Source organism: Nipponia nippon, unplaced genomic scaffold (assembly GCF_047370975.1).
Source record: "Nipponia nippon isolate SJK-2023a ecotype South Korea unplaced genomic scaffold, ASM4737097v1 scaffold_12, whole genome shotgun sequence".
Lineage (NCBI taxonomy): Eukaryota > Metazoa > Chordata > Aves > Pelecaniformes > Threskiornithidae > Nipponia > Nipponia nippon.
In genome coordinates, this window is record NW_028262313.1 from 24,619,823 (window position 1) to 24,642,326 (window position 22,504).

The 22,504-nt window shown below is 53.2% G+C and overlaps 1 long non-coding RNA gene across 2 annotated transcripts; it reads left to right on the top strand.

The window, feature by feature from the left end:
• Window positions 1-7,011: 7,011 nt before the first annotated feature.
• LOC148056776 (uncharacterized) lies at window positions 7,012-11,809 on the top strand. Of its 2 annotated transcripts, none has more exons than XR_015702504.1 (4): window positions 7,012-7,315; window positions 8,920-8,978; window positions 9,838-9,937; window positions 10,467-11,809. It is a non-coding gene; the product is annotated as an uncharacterized LOC148056776 (long non-coding RNA). The 2 variants fall into 2 exon arrangements; XR_015702503.1 differs by having other exon boundaries at window positions 10,470-11,809.
• Window positions 11,810-22,504: the final 10,695 nt, after the last annotated feature.

The window sequence follows — 22,504 nt, forward strand, 5'->3', positions numbered from 1 at the left end:
TGAGAATCGGCCGAGAAGTTGAGGTGAGCTGGGTGGTAGAGGGGAGGCACACGGGGCTGGCTATTTCACCCGAGCGCCACGGGAACTTTGTGTCTCCTGGCATCCTAGGCGCACCGAGCGACAGCCGCAGCATCTTTCTTGAGAACAGGCGTGGAGCAGGGGAGCAGAGCGGTGCGGTGCTTTTGAGGAGGAGGGTGTCGCAGAAGCGGTTGGCAGTAACCAGACCGATGCTGAATACCAGCACTGTGTTTTAGTTTGTTAGTGTGTTGTGGGTTTTTGGGTTGGGAGGTTTTGGTTTTTTTTGTTTTTTGGGTTTTTTTGAGATGATGAAGAAGAACTGAGTGAGTGCAGGAATGTTCTAGTTCGGTGTGTGGTGGTTTTCTTTTTTTCTTTTTTGAGGGTGGATTCAGATCCCTGGCCCTCTGAAAGCTCAGTTGCGGGGTGAGGGCTGAGGAGGTATCAAGGATAGGAATTGCAGGGAGGGGTTATAAAGTTGGTGTCGGGGAGAGGCCTGTCCAGGAGCAGTCTCCTTTGGGAAGGGAAAAGGACCGGGTTACTGTTCTTAGCACGCTGCTGACGTTGGCTGGGCAGGGCGGTTCCATCCTGTGTCTGCGTGTTCTGCTTTTGCGTAGTCTGTCTTCTGTGTCTCGTATCGTGGCTTTCTCGGGTCTTGATGTTTCCGTAGCTCTTGGTGATCATGGGGCCCCTCGGTAAGCCTCCCGAGGGTCTCGAACGCGTCGCCTCATCGGCATGGCGTTTCTTGAGCCCTGCTTATCTTGCCGTCGTAGCTTAAAGCGCGGACGTGTCCGGGAAGCGTCGCGTTACAGATGTTTCTGAGGGATCGTCTGTTGTGTGCTTTTTCAGTCAGTAAGTTTTGAAAATATCTTACAGTAGTACTTGAAAAGCTTACTGAGATACTGGCACCCATACTAAAAGCGATCCAGGTCCAAGGAGAGACGTGGACAAAAGAGGAGGAATCGGCGTCGCTTTCCCGAGAAGCATTGCCAGCCTTGTAAGTAGCGACAGCGAGTCCTGACGTGGTTTCGGTGAGTTACTGCTTCGGCAGCGTCCTTTTTCCTTAACCTACAGCGTGTGGTTTCTTACTTCAGTTGGAAAGAGATTTTCCAGAATGGAAGTCTTTCTCATTCAAAGAAGTTGTGTTTTATGAACTCCCCATCAGAGTGGGGATCTTCAGAGATGATGCGCTTGGCAGTAGAAGTCAGCAGCAGCGAGACTTTCCGCTCTCTTAAAAAAAAAAAAAAGAAAAAAAAAAAAAAGAAAGAAAAGTCCGTTTGCTTCCAAAGAGCCGAGCACAGCACGTCTTCCAGAAGTTGATGGCATCGCTGGTTCTCAGTTGCAACAGCCGAGATGTCATCAACACGCGTTCCTCTGCGTGCTTCGGTGCAGCCAAAAGCGTTAGCAAATCTGCCGGTCCTTTTTGGTAGCCTTAGGCATTGCAGCCCCGGGGACTGGATTCCGCCCGCAAAGTAAAACCGTATGAGGGATCTCTTCTCTCACTGATTTTTCTACCCTAGATGTAACTTTAGGAAAAAAAAAAAAGTTAAAATTGTCTATACAAACTGCCTTGCGTTGTTTCACCTGCAACTGCCAACTAGCTGTGGCGTTGTTTCAACTTTAACTGCCAACTAGCTGTGGCGTACAATTGCTTAGGTGTATTTGAGCCGTTAGGTATTTGTTCTAAACGTTGACCAGGAGAGGCAACTGAACGTTATGGGTTCCCCCCCCCCCCCGGCTCGTTTGACGGAGTGCTCTGAAGTACTTTTCTTTCTGTCTGGCTTTCAAGGGTGCGTTTCCCTGGCAGTTCAGTAGCATCTCTCTCGGGCAGCGCGGCTGGCCAGATGTCGCTCCTAATGACGTAAGGCGCAAAAAACCCCTGGTCAAATGATAACTGCGTATCTTGGAGACAGATAATCTGCTGGTATCGATTCACAGCTGTGCAAGTTAAATTAACGCAAAAGGAAAATCCAGCCCTTCTCCAGTAGAAGTATTTTTATTGGATGTCTGTAAGCACACGCACAGCTTTTTTAGTAGGAAGCGAATTGCTGCGATTTGTCCTCTGGTTTTCCTTTTACCCTCGAAAGCGTTACGCTTCGCTTCCAGCTTTATCGACCGAGCCAGCAAGATGCGCAGGAGCGCGAGGACCGTAGCTGTTGCGGCGGATCTGTAAGCGTAGATTCTGATTGCGGTACGCCCTTGTCCTGCAGCCTCGCAGGGTTGTCTCCCTGCAGCCGTGCCGTAAGGAAGGGGTGAGACGTTTTCCAACGCCGGCAAGAGCGCGTACTTTTACGCGAAGAACGTGTTCGGAATCGTACCGGTTAGTCTTCATGCTGATTGGAAGCGTTCAGGTCGCTCTAGCTTTTAAAGGACGTCTTGTGTTTTGAGCTGACCTGCTTACCTCGAATCCTCCTTGAGCTCAACTGCTCTCCTCTCCCTTGCTCTGACTGAATTCCTCTACTCGCTGCTGTGCTATTTTTTTCACATGCGGAAATATCGCTTGGGATTTTTGTTTTTCAGGTGTCTCGTTGCAGGCGTCTCGTGATGCTCGCTAGGTCCCCCCCGGCCCAGGTTGGCCTGCCGGTCGTGAAGCGTCCCGAGGGTAAGGGGCCGGCCCCGTGCCTGGAGGCTCCTGGCTCTGTCTCCGGCGGGTGCCCCGCGGGTGCGTCAGCGAGGGCTGTCTGGTGGGGAGAGTGCCGGGCCAAGAGGGAGCGGGGAGGTTCGCTGCCCCGGGGAGCCCGTCCCAGCGCGGGAACGGAGGGGGAGCACGGCAGAGCAGAGCCTGAGCGAGAGGTGCGTCACCGTCCCCTGGCAGGCTCCCCCCGCGGCGTGGGGCAGCCGCCGGCTTGCGGGACAGGGGCTGGGGGGGGCTGCCCCCATTTTATTTCTCTGGCGGAGCTCCCCTTTTCGGGGGGCGCCTACATATGTAAACGGCATTATTAAAGTAGCGAGCTGCCGGTCGGGGCTGTGTTCCTTGTTTTGTGCCTTTTTTGGGGGGGTGATGAAAAAGTGTTGGAGGGGCCTGGGGGGTGATGATGTCATTTGGGGCACCCCAACGTCCCTGGGGGCGGGGGGTGTGATGATGAAACAGAGGAGCAGGTGAGTGGGGGATGAAGGTGTCACGGGGAGGTTCCCCCCCAGAGGAGGGGGGGTCACAGCCCCAAAATGCCTGAAAACTCGTGTGTGTGTGTGTGTGTGATTAAAAATGTTAAAAACTGGAAATACGGGTGCGAGGCATTGCAGTAGAGGAAAATCTCTCGCCTTTATATATATATATATATTGAAAAATAATATTCATTTCTATATAGAGAGAGAGAGAGAAAAGGATTTCAAAATACAAACCTGTACCTGCTACGTTCTAGAAATTATTAAAAAATCTAAATGGAGATAGATAGGGTTTTAAAATAAAAAAGAACTTGTCTATATGTGAAGAAATAAAGGAGTTTAAAACGCAAAAAGAGATGATGTAGATGAAGGAATTGAAAACAGAAGAAAGTCTGGATAGGTAGAGGTATCTACGCTTACCGTGTGTCACCGAGTAAGCCAAAGTAGGTCGTCTGTGTAATGGAAGTAAAGGTTCTATGGAAGTGTAAACAGATAACTAAGTCTAAATAGACAGAATTGTAAGTAGATACCGAAGTCTAAGATACCAAAGTGTCAAAATATCCAAGTCCAAGAGCAAAATAGCCAAGAGCAACACGGTTTGGGGCTCCCAGGAAAGCCGAATCCGCCTGGATTTGTGCAGCTGGAAAGCAAGCGCGCGCGCACACACCCACACCACACCCGCACCCCCCCCCCCCACATTTTAACGCAGAAAACCAAAAATGACCCATTGTTATGATGTGGAAAAGCACCGGAAAACCCCAGAACTGGATATTCTGGAAAAGCAGAAACCCCCAAGTTTTGTATGATGTAAAAGATAAAACAAAACAGAACAACAACAACAAAAAAAACCAAAAAAGCAAAAAAAAAACCCAAACGCAAAACCCACACCAATTTGGGCCAAATTTGGGGTGAACCGCTGGCAGTTTGAGGGGCATTGCTGGGGATTATCTGGCGTGGATTCCTTCTCCGGAGCGGACTATCCGTTGCGGCTTATCCCAGGTGAGTTATCTGCTGTGGATTATGCCGGGCGGACCCCCTGGTGCAGGTCATCCCCACCCGTGTCCCCCCGTGCACCTTTCTACCCACACACAGCCGCTGTCCGTCCGTGTCCGTCTCCGCCCCCCCGTCCTCCTCTGCCTGTCTCTGCGCCCTCCCAAGTGCTCTCCACCCAAACGTCCCCCCACACAAGGTTTTTCCCCCCGTGCGGGTTTTTTTTTTCCCCGTGACGTGCCCCCCGCGTCCCCTGCCCTCCGGTCTCGTGCCCCCGCTCCCCTGCTCCCCCCTCCCATAGCTCCTTTGCTTCTGGACCCCCAGCTCCGCACGGGACACGGGCAGCCTGGGGAGCTTTGCCCCGAGCCATTCCTTTCCCCTCTGGGCAGCAGCGGTTCTGCCGCTGCTACAGGCAGGCGCTTTCTGGACGGGCGAGGGGCTGGGACGACCGGAGGCTGCTGCACGCTCCAGTCCGACTGAGACGCTGTTCCCGGGGGACCTGGCGCAGGGAAAGGCGAGGGACTCTCCGCGCTGCCGGTGACTCTTCAGAAGGGAACCGCGCTCTGGTTTTAGCGGCAGAAGGTGTCGGTCAGGCAGCCGCGTAGCACCGTGCTGAGCGATGTGGCAGGCGCCTGGCTTGGTGGAGTCCAGGCGTGTTTCTCGCCTCGCAGTCTCGATGCCCAACCAAGCAGGGGGTTCAGGTTCCCAAAGCCTTTGGGCGTGGGAGCAAGATGACAGCTAGGTGTCTAGCAGCACAGGATTTCAGCCGTGTTGCTTGCTGCAAATGGCTTGCAGGCCAGGAGATGTGGAGAGGGGTCTGAAATGAAGAAAGGGAGCGTGGGAGCGATTGTTTTAAGGCGGCAAATGAAGCAGCCGAAGGAGGCGAGCGGCTCAGCTGCCCCCTGGGCGGACCGGCCCCTCCAGCCTCCCGAGTCTCGCGCGCTGCAGGCGGCCAAGCGCGGGCGCCGCGCGTGCTGGCGGGAGCGGCAGGGAGCGCGGAGCTGCGCTGCCGTCCAGAGCAGCGAGGGAACTGGCAGGGCTCTACGGCCGTCTGGTGCGGCCAGCTGAGGGGCCGCCGTGCCCCTTTGCTTTCCCTGTTTCACGTCTCGTTCCTTTGCACGCCGCAGGGCAGGGCGGTAAGTAACATGGCGCAGCGTCTTATTTAAGCGGCAAGCCCTGCGCGGGAAGCCCGGTGCGTGTGCAGGATGAGCAGAGGGCGGGCACCGCAGCAGAGCCCGAGGGGCGCCAGCGTATCGCTCGCTCGCAGATCGCGCGCTTGCCCGCGGTCTGCTCGCATGCAGCGCTTCCTGATAATCGTAGCTGCCCCTCTGACGCAAAGCAGCTTTCAGTGCCTTGAGGATGCCATCGGTGTCGCTTTTATTTTCTTTTTTTTTTCTTTTTTTTTTTTTTTTTTTTTTTTACTAAAATCTCTCCAGGGTCTGTTGACTCGCTGGTGTCACTCTCCCACCCCTGATGCCACATGCAGATGAATCCAGCACTCCCGGGGGCTTACTCTGGGGGCAAAAAAGCCGAGGCAAGGCAAAGGTATTGACCAGGTTCCCTGTGCTGCGTCCCCCGGCTGGGTGCTGGGGTGGGGGGTGCGGAGAGAAAGGGCCAGCAGCCGCTGCAAGCTGTCAAGTGCAGAGGACTGAAATGCTCGAGCCGCTTGGGTGCTTTTTGGTGGCGAGGCGATGGCTGTGGCTGCGTGGGCTGTGAGCGGGAGCAGGGGCAGAGAAGGGCGAGGCTTGGGACACCCCCCGCCCCCCCGTAAGGCGGCGGCGGCGGCGGCGGCGGCGGCGGCTGCGGGCGGCCCCAGGCGGGCCGGGGGGCGAGTCCTTTCTCCCCGCGGGGCGCGGTCGGAGCGCCGGGCTTGGTGTGGTGCTGCCGCCTGGCGGCCAAAAGCGGGTACTGCAGGGCGGGAGCCGCGCAGGGGCGGTGGCGTCCCCGTGGTCGCCGGTGCCGGTGGCCGGTAACGGGCATGCGACAGCGCGGTGGCCGCGGGGTGCTGCCGCCGCAGCCGTTGCTGCCTCCCGGTAAGGAAGCGCCGCTCTCGCCGCACGGGAGGCGCTTGCCGCTGCTAGCCCCGCCGCGTCCGCCTCCGCTGCAGCCCCGCCCCGCGGCGTCCGCCTCCGCTGCAGCCCCGCCCCGCCGAATGCCCCGGTCCTGGTGTGGAGCGGCCCCGCCCCTAGCGCCGGGCCCCGCCCCTGGATGCCCCCGGGCAGGGGAAGGGCACCACCCCTAGCGACAGGCCCCGCCCCTGGAGACCACGCCTGCGCACTGTGTTGGGGTGGAGCTTAGCCGCGGGGGGGCGGAGCCTAGCGGTGGTAAGGCGGAGCTTTGCCGTGTGAGGGCGGAGCTTCACTGGCGCATGCGTGCTGTCTCAGGGGCGGAGCCTTGCCGGGGGGGCGGCGCTTTGCGCTGAAGGGCGGGGCTTTGCCGCGGGTGGGCGGAGCTTGCCGTGTGAGGGCGGAGCTTAACCGGCGCATGCGCGCTGTCTCGGGGGCGGAGTTTTGCCGTGGGGGCGGAGCTTTGATGTGAAAGGCGGAGCTTTGCCGCGCATGCGCGCTGCCTCGGGGGCGGAGCTTTGCCGCGGGGGGGGCGGAGCCTTGCCAGGTGAGGGCGGAGCTTTGCCGGGTGAGGGCGGAGCTTGACCAGCGCATGCGCGATGCGTCGGGGGCGGAGCCTTGCCGAGGTGAGGGCGGAGCTTTGCCGGGTGAGGGCGGAGCTTGACCAGCGCATGCGCGATGCGTCGGGGGCGGAGCCTTGCCGCGGGGGGGCGGAGCTTTGCCGGGTGAGGGCGGAGGTTTGCTGTGAAGGGCGGAGCTTTGTCTGCGCATGCGCGCTGTCTCAGGGGCGGAGCTTTGCTGCGGGGGGGCGGAGCTTTGCCGTGGGAGGGCGGAGGTTTGCTGTGAAGGGCGGAGCTTTGTCTGCGCATGCGCGCTGTCTCAGGGGCGGAGCTTTGCTGCGGGGGGGCGGAGCTTTGCCATGGGAGGGTGGAGCTTTGCCGAGGGGGCGGAGCTTCACCGGCGCATGCGTGCTGTGTGCAGGGCAGAGCTTGGCTGCAGAGGGCGGGGTTTTCCGCTGGGAGGGCGGAGCTTCGCCAGCGCCTGCGAGGTGCATCGGGGGCGGGCATCGCGCCGTGGGTGGAGCTTCCCCCCGCGGAGGGGCCAGCGGGAGCCCGGCTGCGGCTGCAGGCAGGGAGGAGGTGAGCGGGGAAAGTCCCGAGAAGGGCGGCGGTGCCTGGGGGGAGCGGCCGGGCCGGCGGGAGGCGCGGGGCGGGGAGGGTGCGGCGCCGCGTGGGAGCCGGGCGGGTGGGGCTTCCCGGGGCCGGGCGGCGGGGGGCGCCGCGCCGCTCCGGGGCCGGGCGGCGGGGGGCGCCGCGCCGAGCTGAGCCGCGCTGGTTCGATGCTGGGCGGGCGCCGCGCCGGTGCGGGCCGGGCGGCGGGGCAGCGCCGAGCCGCGCCGGGGCCGGGCGGCGGGGCAGCGCCGAGCCGCGCCGGGGCCGGGCGGCGGGAGAGCGTCGCGCCGAGCCGAGCCGCGCCGGTCCGGGGCCGGGCGGGCGCCGCGCCGATCTGAGCCGCACTGATTCGATGCTGGGCAGGCGCCGCGCCGGTCCGGGGCCGGGCGGCGGAGAGGCGCCGCACCGAGCCCCGCCGGGGCCGGGCGGCGGGGGAGCGCCGCGCCGAGCCGCGTCGGTCCGGGGCCGGGCGGGGGGGGGAGCCGCGCCGGTCCGGGGCCGGGCGGCGGGGAGCGCCGAGCCGCGCCGGGGCCGGGCGGCGGGGGAGCGCCGCGCCGCTCCGGGGCCGGGCGGCGGGGGGCGCCGCGCCGAGCCGCGCCGCTCCGGGGCCGGGCGGCGGGGGGGCGCCGCGCCGAGCCGCGCCGCTCCGGGGCCGGGCGGCGGGGGGAGCGCCGCACCGAGCCGCGCCGGGGTTGGGCAGCGGGGGAGCGCCGCGCCGAGCCGCGCCGCTCCGGGGCGGGGGGTGCCGCGCCGAGCCGCGCCGCTCCGGGGCGGGGGGTGCCGCGCCGAGCCGCGCCGCTCCGGGGCCGGGCGGGCGCCGCGCCGCGCCGGTCCGGGGCCGGGCGGCGGGGGGCGCCGCGCCGCGTCGGCGCCGGGCGGGGGCGGGCAGCCGGAGGTGTTGGCGGGGGCTGCCCGGAGCCGCGCTGGGGGCTCGGCGGGGCTTCCACGTGCGGCGGCGGCGGGGGGAACGGTGTCCCCGCAGGGTCCCAAAGCACGGAGGGTTGCGTCTCGCGGCATCCGGGGCTTTTGGTCGGTCACGTTGGTTCCCCGGGGCATGCCGGGAGGTGTAGTTTCTAGGGCCGTGGCTGCCGGGCAAACCGCTTCCTTTTTGCCTCCTCCTTTCCCTTGCCTGCGGGGGAGCGGCGGGCCGGCGGGAGGCACGGAGCGGGGAGGGTTCGGTGCCGGGTGGGAGCCGGGCGGGCGGGGCTTCCCGGAGCCGGGCGGGGGGGGGCCGCGTCGGGTCGGGGCCGGTGGCGAGGTGAGCCCGGAGTTGGGCGGGCGCCGCGCCGGTGCGGTGCGGGGCGGGGGGGCCCCGCGCCGAGCCGCGCCGCTCCGCTCCGGGGCCGGGCGGCGGGGGGGAGCCGCGCTGGGGGCTCGGCGGGGCTTCCACGTGCGGCGGTGGCGCGGTGAACGGTGTCCCCGCAGGATCCCAAAGCACGGAGGGCTGCGTCCCCTGGCATCCGGGGCTTTTGGTCGGCCACGTTGGTTCCCCGGGGCATGCCGGGAGGTGTAGTTTCTAGGGCCGTGGCTGCCGGACAAACCGCTTCCTTTTTTGCCTCCTCCTTTCCCAGCGTCACCTTCTGCGTCCCGGGAAGAAAATCCCGCGTGGGTGATTCCGCTCGGCGCTCAGGTAATCGCGTGTCTGGGGCTGCGGGAGCGGGGAGAAACCCTTGCCGGGTCGAGGACGCTCCAGGGGTGCCACATCAAAGCCAGAGGAAAGGCAAAGCCGCTGCCCGTGCCGAAAAGCCGATGACAAATTGCAGCTGAGAGAGCGCGCCGCGTTCCTGCAGTGCTCCCTTGGCAGTTTCGGCTGTTTGCCTTCCGGGCAAAAGAACAGACTTTCCTCTAGGAGAAATGAAGAGCTGCCTGTTCCCTTCTTTAGGGTCCGGTGTTTCTCTTCTGGTCGGTCGTGCTACTTTGATGGGCGAGCTGGAAATAGCCTGTTGTTTTGATACGCAGAACTAAATTGTTAGTAACATGCGGGGTCAGTAGAGTTCATTTTGGAGCACCTAGGTGCCAGTGGAAACGTAAGGAATGAAACGCGATGGAAACCGATCTTTAAACTTTAGTTTTCCTTGGTTTTTCTTTGCCATCAGAGCGTCGGTGGCACGGTGGCCTGTGGCTCGGTGCACGTTCTGTTCCGTGGAGCCTTCGGTCTAGGACTTTGAAGTAACAAAGTTTGTCCTTCCAGAAAAGGGCTAGTCGCTCCTAGGATTGAGGTGTGGGCTTGGAGAGTCTCTTAAGCACGTGCCTAGAATTAAAGCCGAATTTCACTTTGTGTTGCTGCTGTTTGTCTTCACTTTCATTCCTTTCGCCACTGCTCCATCGTGAGCGGGAGCTCTGAATCATCCCTTTTTTCCAGTCTCGCACACGTTTTTTTACCCAAGGAGGTGCTACGTTTAGAAGTTAAGGAGTTTTCTCACAAACGCGTCGGTCGATGCAATTGCGTTGTGATTGTTAAAACCCCCAAAATAACACCGGTCTTACAGATCTGGCCTATTTCTTCTGAACACGGATTCGTCGCGTGCAAATCGGGATACAGATCGTCTGCGCTTCCTGCTCTGTGGAGGACACTGTGCTGAGACAGGGGTGAGCTCCCAAAGGGAAAAAAATACAAGGTCATGGGGTTTTTTTGTTTGTATTTGGGGGCGGGGGGGGTGTATTTAAAGGAAAAAAAAGAAAAAAAAAGAGTGGAATGTTGACTGGTGGCAGCCTGCAGAGCTTTTTTGCTGCCCGGCCTCTCCTTTTCCTCTCTTGAAGTCCTCTTTTGTGGCTGTAATTGTCGTTTGGAGAAGTTCGGAAGAGCAGTTCAGGGACTTGCCTGGGCCCGTGTGCTAGTAATACCAGGAAGGGAAACGCTTGAACCGGTAGCAAAGAAGTTGGCTCCAAGTAGAGGTTCTGAAGGAAGAACAACGATAACAGGAAGCAAATAGCAAGTTACCAAAAAATGGGCGCGTGTCAAACGCCTCCGAGTTTTATTGCCGAATGTTGTTTGGCAATATGTTCCAAAGGGCTATTTTTCCCTTCGCTCGGCTGTAGCCTTCACAAGACTTCACAAAACCGGGCAGCTTGGGACTCCTCCCCAGCTTTATGCTACAGGTTTTTTTTCCTCTCTCAGCAGAGCGTCAGCTGCCGCCGTTTCACCGTGGTCGCCCTTTCTTCTGCCGTGAAAGCGCAAGACGGACGGAAAGGCTGCGTAGCGGTCTGCGAGTACAAGGTGCGTCCGCGATGCGTGTCCGCGTTTTTCCTAAGGCGCTTGTAGCATGGACTTCAAAGTTAACGTCAAGAATGCGCCAGCTCTCCTTCCTTCTGTAGTTTTTCTAGGAACTATTTTAGCGCAGATCCTAAAAGGAAAAGAAGGTCTGCGCTGGAGCGTGTTCTGCCTGTGCAAAGCCGACTTCCCTCCGTTTATTTTGCCTTCCTGAAAGCGCAATCTTCTGTTTCTGTGCGCTTACTAGGAAACGATATCGGGAAAATAGTTGCGTCCTAAAAGAGGAAAGACGCCGTTTGTAAGAGTTCAGGCGTTCAGAAGAAACAGGCTTTGTTTTCGTCATAGAAGCTGTGTGCTTTTTCAGTCAATAAGTTTTGAAAATATCTTAGAGTAGTCCTTGAAAAGCTTACTGAGATACTAGCGTCCGTACTAAAAGCGATCCAGGTCCAAGGAGAGACGTGGACAAAAGAGGAGGAATCGGCCTCGAAAATTCGTGTGTGTGATTAAAAACGTTCAAAACTGTAAATACGGGTGTGAGGCATTGCAGTAGAGAAAAATCTCTCGCCTTTATATATATATATTGAAAAATAATATTCATATGTATATATACAGAATTCATATATATATATATATATAAAATGAAGGATTTCCAAATACAAACCTATATCTGCTGTATTATATAAATGATTCAAAAATAATTTTCTGTCTTTTTCCGTTTTTTCCGTCTCCGTTTTAGTTCACCGATGCGGGTTTTTAAATCACTTCCTGATGTTCTTAATCGCCGCTTCCTTTAAGCACTCTCCTGTCTCCTGTTGTCCTCTTTCCTTAGGGCCCTCGTTTTTTGAATTTTCCTTCTCCGTCCCTTTAGTTCGCTGTCCTGTTTTTTAATTTTCCCAATTATTTCTTGTCTTTCCTTAGTGCCCTTGCTTTTTAAAGTTTTGATTCTGCATCTCTGTTTTAGTGCACTGTCCCTAATGCTGATTGCTTTTTAAGTTTTCTTTCTATGCCTCCTTTTATTCCGTTCACTGTCTTTATTTTGAATGATTTCTTGTCTTTCCTTAGCACTGTCGCTTTTAAAAATTTCTGTCTATGTCTGCATTGTAGTTCAATGTTGCTACTTTGTACTGCTTTCCTCTCTTAATCCTTTGGCTTTTAAAATTTCTACTTGCATCTTGTTTGCTGTCATTAATTTTTAATTATTCTTTCTTGTTTTTCTTTAGTGCCATCACTTTTTAAATCTTCTTTTCCATCTCCATTTTAGTTCACCAATGGGATTTTAAAATTTTTTCCTTATTTCCTTAATCACCATTGCTTTTAAAAGTTTGTCTGTTTTTATACCATTTCCTGTCTTTATTTTGATGTATTTATCTTTAATTATTTTTTTGTCTTTCCTTAGTGCCCTACCTTTTAAAATTTTCTTTCCACAGCTCTCTCTTAGTTTGTTTTCTTTTTCTTTTAGTTTTCTTTCTATGCCTACTTTTGTCCTGTTCACTGTCTTTATTATTTAATGATTTCTTGTCTTTCCTTAGTGCCTTTGCTTTTTAAAATTTCTATTTATGTCTGTGTTGTAGTTAGCTGTCCCTATTTTTTAGCGATTTCCTTTCTTAATCTTAATATTTGGGTTTTCCTTTTTTCCTTTCTTAATCTTGATCATTGGTTTTTAAAATTTTCTACTCTTATCTCCTTTGCTGTCATGAGATGTTAATTATTTTTTCTTGTTTTTCATTACTGCCATTGCTTTTACAATTTTTTAATTCTACATCTCTCTTCTAGTTCACAGTTTCGATTCATTTTTTCCTTATTTTCCTTATAGTTTGCCATCGCCGTTTTTTCATTTGCTCAATATGGCTTTAATCTCCATTGCTTTTAAATTTTCTGTCTCCTTTTATCCCCTTTGCTGTCTTTATTGTGCTCTAGTTAATTATTTCTTGTCTTTCCTTGGGGCCCTCCCGTTTTAAATTTTCTTGCTCTGCCTTTAGTTTGCTGTCCCTAGTTTTTAGTTCCCTCCCCTTCTTTTCCCTAATGCTCATGGCTTTGCAAATTTTCTTTCTCTGCCCACTTTTCTCCTGTTCACCATCTGTAGTTTTGAATGATTTCTTGTATTTCCTTAGTGCATTTTTTTTTTATTTCTGCATTGTGGTTCACTGCTGCTATTTTTTAGTTCTTTCCTTTCGCCGTCCTTTGGCTTTTAAAATGTTCTACCTTTATCCCGTTTGCTGCTGTTAGTTTTTGATTGTCCTTTCTTGTCTTTCCTTAGTGCTACCGCTTTTTAGATTTTCTTTCATCATCTCCATTTTAGTTCAGTGATGCTATTTTTGAATGTTATCCTTATTTCCTTAATCAGAGTTTCTTTTAAAGTTTTCTGTCTCCTTTTGTTCCAGTAGCTGTCATTATTTCCCTGTATTTATGTTTTAATTATTTCTTGTCTTTCCATAGTGCCCTCACTTTTTAAATTTTCCTTCTCCATCTCTTTAAGTTCACTGCCACTATTTTTTAATTTTTCCATTTATTTCTCTAATCCCCGTTACTTTTTAAAATTTTCTTTTATGCCGTTCCCAGTCTTTATTATGCTGTTCTTTTAATTACTTCTTGCCTTTCTTTAATTCCTTTGCTTTTTAGATGTTCTATTTTAATCTGTTCTAGCCTGCTGTCTCTATGTTTTAATTTTTCCCTTATCGCCCCCTTTGAAAATGTTCTTTCCATGCTTACTTTTCTTACTTTTGATGCCTTTATTTTTTAATTATTTCTTTTCTTTCTACATCTCGGTTTTAGTTCAGTCCCTATTTTTAAATTTTTCCATTTTATTTCCCTAATCCCCCTTGCTTTTCAGAGTTTTCTACTTTTACCTCGTTCACTGTCTTTATGTTGCTGTCTTGTCTTTTAATAATTTCTTGTCTTTTGTTAGTGCCCTTGCTTTTTAGAGTTTCTTTCTGCATTTATTTTAGTTCACTGTCCCTATTTCCTAATTTTTCCCTTTGTTTCCCTAATTCCCCTCTGCTTATTAAATCTTCTTTCTATGCCTACTTTTATTACCTTTGAATTTTTTTAATAATTTCTTGTCTTAGTGCCGTCACTTTAAAAATTTTATTTTTACATCTCTGTTTTAGTTTGCTCTCCTTATCTCATAATTTTCCCTTGATTTCCCTAATCCCTGTCGCTTTTAAAATTGTCTACGTTTATTCCCTTTGCAGTCTTTATTTTGCTGTCTTTTCTTTTCATAATTTCTTGTCTGTCCTTAGTGCCCTCGCTTTTTCCATGTTCTTTCTCCATCTCTGAGTTTGCTGTCCCTATTTTTCAATTTTTCCCCTTTATTCCCCTAGTTCCCCTCTGCTTATTAAATGTTCTTTCTATGCCCACTTTTATTCCCTTTGCTGTTGTTTAAAAAATTATTTCTTTTTCTTTCATTCGTGCCGTTGCTTTTTAGATTTTCTTTCCACATCTGTTTTAGTTCGCTGTCCCTATCTTTTAATTTTTCCCTTTATTTCCCTCATACCCATCACTTTTAAAACGTTCTTTCCCTGTCTACGTTTTTCCCTTCGATGTCTTTATTTTTAATTATTTCCTTAGTGCCTTTGATTTTCAATTTTCTTCCTATGTCCCCGTTTCAGTTCAGTGCCCCTACTTTTAAATTTTTTCCTCTATTTCCCTAAACTCTGTTGCTTTAAAAATTTTCTACCTTTATTCCGTTCACTGTCATTATTTTTTAATTATTTCTCATCTTTCCTTAGCGCGGTCGCTTTTTACAATTTCTGTCTCTCTGCATTTGTTTGGTTCGCTGTTGCTATTTTTTTAATTCTTTCCTGTCTTAGTACCTCGGCTTTAAAATTTTTGTTTCTATGTCTACTTTTATCTCGTTTGCTGCCTCTGTGTTTAATTTTCTTTCTGTTTGTCCTCTACCCAGTTGCTTTTGAAATTTTCTTTCTCTATCTACTTTGATCAAGCTCCCTATCCTTACTTTTTAATAGTTTTGTACGGTTGTGTACCCCGTTGCTTTTAAAATTTACTTTGTATGCGTCTCTCTCTTTGTCCCCCTTTCTTTATTTGGTAGTTTTTTCTTGTCTTTCCTAAGAGACGTGGCTTTTATTTTTCCGATGTCTAATTTTATCCCATCCAACGCGCTTATTTGTTAATGCTTTCCTGTCTGTCCTCCAGCCTGTGCTTCACTTCATCTCTTTTCTTCGTATGTCTCTCTTTAGATTGCCATCTCTATTTTTTTCATTTTCCCCTCTCTTTATCCCTCGGCTTTTAAAATTTTGTTTCCATATGTAATCTGGTTTGCTGTCCCTGTTTTTAGTTCTTTGCTGACTGTGCTGTACCTCTTGGCATTTTCAAGTTTCCTTCTAGGTCTACTTTTATCAAGGTCCCTATCCCTGTTTTTTAATTCTTTCCTGTCCCATCCTTTTTGAATTTTTCTCTCTCTCATCTTTTACGCAGTTTGCTCTCCCTGTTTTTAATTTTGTCTGGTTTTCCTTACCCTGTCGCTTTTACAATTTTCTTTTTATGTCTCCATTTATCTAGTTCCCTTTCCCTTATTCTTAATGCTTTCCTGTCACGTACCACGTTGCTTTTAACGTCTTATTTCTAGGTCTCCATTTATCTAGTTCCCTGTCCCATTTTTCTTTCCTGTGTTTCCTGTAGTCCATTGTTTTTTATTTTCCCTTTCAAATCTCCCTCTACGTAGCTCCCTTTAACAATTTTTTACATGTCCTGCCTCTCTGTCCTGTTCCCTTTCTATTTCTCGCTCTGTCTTACATTCTCTAATTTTTAATTCTTGCCTATGTTTGTTGCTTTTTAATTTCTATTTCTATGACTGCCTCTATCCAACTTCCTGTCACTTTTTTTAATTCTTTTTGCTTTTTCCCCCTTTTGTACTTCCCTCGATCCGCCCCGCCCCGCCGCTGCCTGCGTGTCTCTTATTCTCTCTGTGCCTCTCTGCTGTTCCTGTTGTCCCGCTCGGTCCCTCCTGTCTCTCTCCCCTGCCCCCTGTTGCTCCCTGTTCCTGTGGGATCTCCCCATCCTCCTCCTCGCTGCACTCCATTTCTCTCTCTCTCAACACCCTTGTGCGGTTCCCCGTCCCTCTCTTGTTCCCAGTATCCCGTTTTCTGGCTCCCTGTCCTACCCCTCTTCTCTACCTCCCTCCATCCTTCCTTCTGCTTTCCTCGTCCCTCTTTTCCCTCTGTCCCGCTGCCTTTGGGCACCAAGCCTCGTAACCAGCTCATTGCTGGGATTTCTGATGGGCGTGAAGGAACAAACATTTGCTGCCTCCTTTGTGACCCCAGATGTGTTTCCAGCCCCTGGCCTCTGGGTGAGCGGCTGCGGTTGGGTCCAGGGGACGCAGTGATGTGCTGTGGGGCTGGGGTGATGGCCTCAGTTCCTGATGGGTTCCAGCTAGGGCAGCCCAGGTGGGACCCATGAAGCGAAGACGGGGCTGGGCCAAGTAGCTGGCAGAGTGCTGCGGTTTGGATTGAGGATGAGAACAATGTTGGTAACGCACTGACGTTTTGTTTGTCGCTAAGTAGCGCTTAGACCGCTCAAGGACCTTTCAGCTTCCCGTGCTCTGCCCGGTGCGCCAGAAGCTGGGAGGCGCCACAGCCAGCTCAGCTGACCCGCGCCGGCCGAAGCGCTGTTCCCTCCCGTGTGACGTCACGCTCGGTAGGGAAACGGGGGGTCGTTGGCCAGGAGTCAGCGATCGCTGCTCGGGGACGTGCTTGGCATCGGTCGGCGAGTGGTGAGCACCTGTAGAGTGAATCGCTTGCTTTGTATACTGTTATTGGTTTATTATTATTACTACTAGTACTATTACTACTATTCTGTTGTCTTTTCCTTCAATTGTTCAACTGTTCTTCCTTTAACCCACGAGTGTTCTGACTTCCACCCTTCCAATTTTCTCCCCCGTAGCGGCTGTGTGGTGCTTAGCTGCTGGCTGGGGTTAAACCACGACAAAAGCTTCTGTCTACTTGTATTCCGTTTGCCGTTTCCCTTTTTTAATTCTTCCTTGTCTCTATTAGTACCTTTGCTTTTTCAGTTGTCTTCCTACGTCTCTCTTTTAGTTCACTGTCCCCGGTTTTCATTTTTTTCTCTTTGTTGCCCTAATTCCCGTCATTATTGAAGTTTTTTGCTTTTATCCCGTTCCCTGTCTTTAGTTTTCAAGGAGTTGTTCTCTTTCCTTAGGGTCCTCCCTTTTAACAGCCTCGGAGGGGGCGTAGCTTCCCGCTGAGGAGCGGCTGGAGGAGGCGAGGTGGTTGTCAGCCGGGTCGTCATTTAATAGTAAAGTATGAAATGGCATGTTGGTTAATCATTTCCCGTTTGGTTTTGTGGGAGCTGTGCTGGCTGCCTTGAGAATCGGCCGAGAAGTTGAGGTGAGCTGGGTGGTAGAGGGGAGGCACACGGGGCTGGCTATTTCACCCGAGCGCCACGGGAACTTTGTGTCTCCTGGCATCCTAGGCGCACCGAGCGACAGCCGCAGCATCTTTCTTGAGAACAGGCGTGGAGCAGGGGAGCAGAGCGGTGCGGTGCTTTTGAGGAGGAGGGTGTCGCAGAAGCGGTTGGCAGTAACCAGACCGATGCTGAATACCAGCACTGTGTTTTAGTTTGTTAGTGTGCTGTGGGTTTTTGGGTTGGGAGGTTTTGGGTTTTTTTGTTTTTTGGGTTTTTTTGAGATGATGAAGAAGAACTGAGTGAGTGCAGGAATGTTCTAGTTAGGTGTGTGGTGGTTTTCTTTTTTTCTTTTTTGAGGGTGGATTCAGATCCCTGGCCCTCTGAAAGCTCAGTTGCGGGGTCAGGGCTGAGGAGGTATCAAGGATAGGAATTGCAGGGAGGGGTTATAAAGTTGGTGTCGGGGAGAGGCCTGTCCAGGAGCAGTCTCCTTTGGGAAGGGAAAAGGACCGGGTTACTGTTCTTAGCACGCTGCTGACGTTGGCTGGGCAGGGCGGTTCCATCCTGTGTCTGCGTGTTCTGCTTTTGCGTAGTCTGTCTTCTGTGTCTCGTATCGTGGCTTTCTCGGGTCTTGATGTTTCCGTAGCTCTTGGTGATCATGGGGCCCCTCGGTAAGCCTCCCGAGGGTCTCGAACGCGTCGCCTCATCGGCATGGCGTTTCTTGAGCCCTGCTTATCTTGCCGTCGTAGCTTAAAGCGCGGACGTGTCCGGGAAGCGTCGCGTTACAGATGTTTCTGAGGGATCGTCTGTTGTGTGCTTTTTCAGTCAGTAAGTTTTGAAAATATCTTACAGTAGTACTTGAAAAGCTTACTGAGATACTGGCACCCATACTAAAAGCGATCCAGGTCCAAGGAGAGACGTGGACAAAAGAGGAGGAATCGGCGTCGCTTTCCCGAGAAGCATTGCCAGCCTTGTAAGTAGCGACAGCGAGTCCTGACGTGGTTTCGGTGAGTTACTGCTTCGGCAGCGTCCTTTTTCCTTAACCTACAGCGTGTGGTTTCTTACTTCAGTTGGAAAGAGATTTTCCAGAATGGAAGTCTTTCTCATTCAAAGAAGTTGTGTTTTATGAACTCCCCATCAGAGTGGGGATCTTCAGAGATGATGCGCTTGGCAGTAGAAGTCAGCAGCAGCGAGACTTTCCGCTCTCTTAAAAAAAAAAAAAAGAAAAAAAAAAAAAAAGAAAGAAAAGTCCGTTTGCTTCCAAAGAGCCGAGCACAGCACGTCTTCCAGAAGTTGATGGCATCGCTGGTTCTCAGTTGCAACAGCCGAGATGTCATCAACACGCGTTCCTCTGCGTGCTTCGGTGCAGCCAAAAGCGTTAGCAAATCTGCCGGTCCTTTTTGGTAGCCTTAGGCATTGCAGCCCCGGGGACTGGATTCCGCCCGCAAAGTAAAACCGTATGAGGGATCTCTTCTCTCACTGATTTTTCTACCCTAGATGTAACTTTAGGAAAAAAAAAAAAGTTAAAATTGTCTATACAAACTGCCTTGCGTTGTTTCACCTGCAACTGCCAACTAGCTGTGGCGTTGTTTCAACTTTAACTGCCAACTAGCTGTGGCGTACAATTGCTTAGGTGTATTTGAGCCGTTAGGTATTTGTTCTAAACGTTGACCAGGAGAGGCAACTGAACGTTATGGGTTCCCCCCCCCCCCCCCCCCCGCTCGTTTGACGGAGTGCTCTGAAGTACTTTTCTTTCTGTCTGGCTTTCAAGGGTGCGTTTCCCTGGCAGTTCAGTAGCATCTCTCTCGGGCAGCGCGGCTGGCCAGATGTCGCTCCTAATGACGTAAGGCGCAAAAAACCCCTGGTCAAATGATAACTGCGTATCTTGGAGACAGATAATCTGCTGGTATCGATTCACAGCTGTGCAAGTTAAATTAACGCAAAAGGAAAATCCAGCCCTTCTCCAGTAGAAGTATTTTTATTGGATGTCTGTAAGCACACGCACAGCTTTTTTAGTAGGAAGCGAATTGCTGCGATTTGTCCTCTGGTTTTCCTTTTACCCTCGAAAGCGTTACGCTTCGCTTCCAGCTTTATCGACCGAGCCAGCAAGATGCGCAGGAGCGCGAGGACCGTAGCTGTTGCGGCGGATCTGTAAGCGTAGATTCTGATTGCGGTACGCCCTTGTCCTGCAGCCTCGCAGGGTTGTCTCCCTGCAGCCGTGCCGTAAGGAAGGGGTGAGACGTTTTCCAACGCCGGCAAGAGCGCGTACTTTTACGCGAAGAACGTGTTCGGAATCGTACCGGTTAGTCTTCATGCTGATTGGAAGCGTTCAGGTCGCTCTAGCTTTTAAAGGACGTCTTGTGTTTTGAGCTGACCTGCTTACCTCGAATCCTCCTTGAGCTCAACTGCTCTCCTCTCCCTTGCTCTGACTGAATTCCTCTACTCGCTGCTGTGCTATTTTTTTCACATGCGGAAATATCGCTTGGGATTTTTGTTTTTCAGGTGTCTCGTTGCAGGCGTCTCGTGATGCTCGCTAGGTCCCCCCCGGCCCAGGTTGGCCTGCCGGTCGTGAAGCGTCCCGAGGGTAAGGGGCCGGCCCCGTGCCTGGAGGCTCCTGGCTCTGTCTCCGGCGGGTGCCCCGCGGGTGCGTCAGCGAGGGCTGTCTGGTGGGGAGAGTCCCGGGCCAAGAGGGAGCGGGGAGGTTCGCTGCCCCGGGGAGCCCGTCCCAGCGCGGGAACGGAGGGGGAGCACGGCAGAGCAGAGCCTGAGCGAGAGGTGCGTCACCGTCCCCTGGCAGGCTCCCCCCGCGGCGTGGGGCAGCCGCCGGCTTGCGGGACAGGGGCTGGGGGGGCTGCAACCGTTTGGGGGGGCTGCCCCCATTTTATTTCTCTGGCGGAGCTCCCCTTTTCGGGGGGCGCCTACATATGTAAACGGCATTATTAAAGTAGCGAGCTGCCGGTCGGGGCTGTGTTCCTTGTTTTGTGCCTTTTTTGGGGGGTGATGAAAAAGTGTTGGAGGGGCCTGGGGGGTGATGATGTCATTTGGGGCACCCCAACGTCCCTGGGGGCGGGGGGTGTGATGATGAAACAGAGGAGCAGGTGAGTGGGGGATGAAGGTGTCACGGGGAGGTTCCCCCCCAGAGGAGGGGGGGTCACAGCCCCAAAATGCCTGAAAACTCGTGTGTGTGTGTGTGTGTGATTAAAAATGTTAAAAACTGGAAATACGGGTGCGAGGCATTGCAGTAGAGGAAAATCTCTCGCCTTTATATATATATATATATTGAAAAATAATATTCATTTCTATAGAGAGAGAGAGAGAGAAAAGGATTTCAAAATACAAACCTGTACCTGCTACGTTCTAGAAATTATTAAAAAATCTAAATGGAGATAGATAGGGTTTTAAAATAAAAAAGAACTTGTCTATATGTGAAGAAATAAAGGAGTTTAAAACGCAAAAAGAGATGATGTAGATGAAGGAATTGAAAACAGAAGAAAGTCTGGATAGGTAGAGGTATCTACGCTTACCGTGTGTCACCGAGTAAGCCAAAGTAGGTCGTCTGTGTAATGGAAGTAAAGGTTCTATGGAAGTGTAAACAGATAACTAAGTCTAAATAGACAGAATTGTAAGTAGATACCGAAGTCTAAGATACCAAAGTGTCAAAATATCCAAGTCCAAGAGCAAAATAGCCAAGAGCAACACGGTTTGGGGCTCCCAGGAAAGCCGAATCCGCCTGGATTTGTGCAGCTGGAAAGCAAGCGCGCGCGCACACACCCACACCACACCCGCCCCCCCCCCCCCCCCCCACATTTTAACGCAGAAAACCAAAAATGACCCATTGTTATGATGTGGAAAAGCACCGGAAAACCCCAGAACTGGATATTCTGGAAAAGCAGAAACCCCCAAGTTTTGTATGATGTAAAAGATAAAACAAAACAGAACAACAACAACAAAAAAAACCAAAAAAGCAAAAAAAAAACCCAAACGCAAAACCCACACCAATTTGGGCCAAATTTGGGGTGAACCGCTGGCAGTTTGAGGGGCATTGCTGGGGATTATCTGGCGTGGATTCCTTCTCCGGAGCGGACTATCCGTTGCGGCTTATCCCAGGTGAGTTATCTGCTGTGGATTATGCCGGGCGGACCCCCTGGTGCAGGTCATCCCCACCCGTGTCCCCCCGTGCACCTTTCTACCCACACACAGCCGCTGTCCGTCCGTGTCCGTCTCCGCCCCCCGTCCTCCTCTGCCTGTCTCTGCGCCCTCCCAAGTGCTCTCCACCCAAACGTCCCCCCACACAAGGTTTTTCCCCCCGTGCGGGTTTTTTTTTTCCCCGTGACGTGCCCCCCGCGTCCCCTGCCCTCCGGTCTCGTGCCCCCGCTCCCCTGCTCCCCCCTCCCATAGCTCCTTTGCTTCTGGACCCCCAGCTCCGCACGGGACACGGGCAGCCTGGGGAGCTTTGCCCCGAGCCATTCCTTTCCCCTCTGGGCAGCAGCGGTTCTGCCGCTGCTACAGGCAGGCGCTTTCTGGACGGGCGAGGGGCTGGGACGACCGGAGGCTGCTGCACGCTCCAGTCCGACTGAGACGCTGTTCCCGGGGGACCTGGCGCAGGGAAAGGCGAGGGACTCTCCGCGCTGCCGGTGACTCTTCAGAAGGGAACCGCGCTCTGGTTTTAGCGGCAGAAGGTGTCGGTCAGGCAGCCGCGTAGCACCGTGCTGAGCGATGTGGCAGGCGCCTGGCTTGGTGGAGTCCAGGCGTGTTTCTCGCCTCGCAGTCTCGATGCCCAACCAAGCAGGGGGTTCAGGTTCCCAAAGCCTTTGGGCGTGGGAGCAAGATGACAGCTAGGTGTCTAGCAGCACAGGATTTCAGCCGTGTTGCTTGCTGCAAATGGCTTGCAGGCCAGGAGATGTGGAGAGGGGTCTGAAATGAAGAAAGGGAGCGTGGAAGCGATTGTTTTAAGGCGGCAAATGAAGCAGCCGAAGGAGGCGAGCGGCTCAGCTGCCCCCTGGGCGGACCGGCCCCTCCAGCCTCCCGAGTCTCGCGCGCTGCAGGCGGCCAAGCGCGGGCGCCGCGCGTGCTGGCGGGAGCGGCAGGGAGCGCGGAGCTGCGCTGCCGTCCAGAGCAGCGAGGGAACTGGCAGGGCTCTACGGCCGTCTGGTGCGGCCAGCTGAGGGGCCGCCGTGCCCCTTTGCTTTCCCTGTTTCACGTCTCGTTCCTTTGCACGCCGCAGGGCAGGGCGGTAAGTAACATGGCGCAGCGTCTTATTTAAGCGGCAAGCCCTGCGCGGGAAGCCCGGTGCGTGTGCAGGATGAGCAGAGGGCGGGCACCGCAGCAGAGCCCGAGGGGCGCCAGCGTATCGCTCGCTCGCAGATCGCGCGCTTGCCCGCGGTCTGCTCGCATGCAGCGCTTCCTGATAATCGTAGCTGCCCCTCTGACGCAAAGCAGCTTTCAGTGCCTTGAGGATGCCATCGGTGTCGCTTTTATTTTCTTTTTTTTTTCTTTTTTTTTTTTTTTTTTTTTACTAAAATCTCTCCAGGGTCTGTTGACTCGCTGGTGTCACTCTCCCACCCCTGATG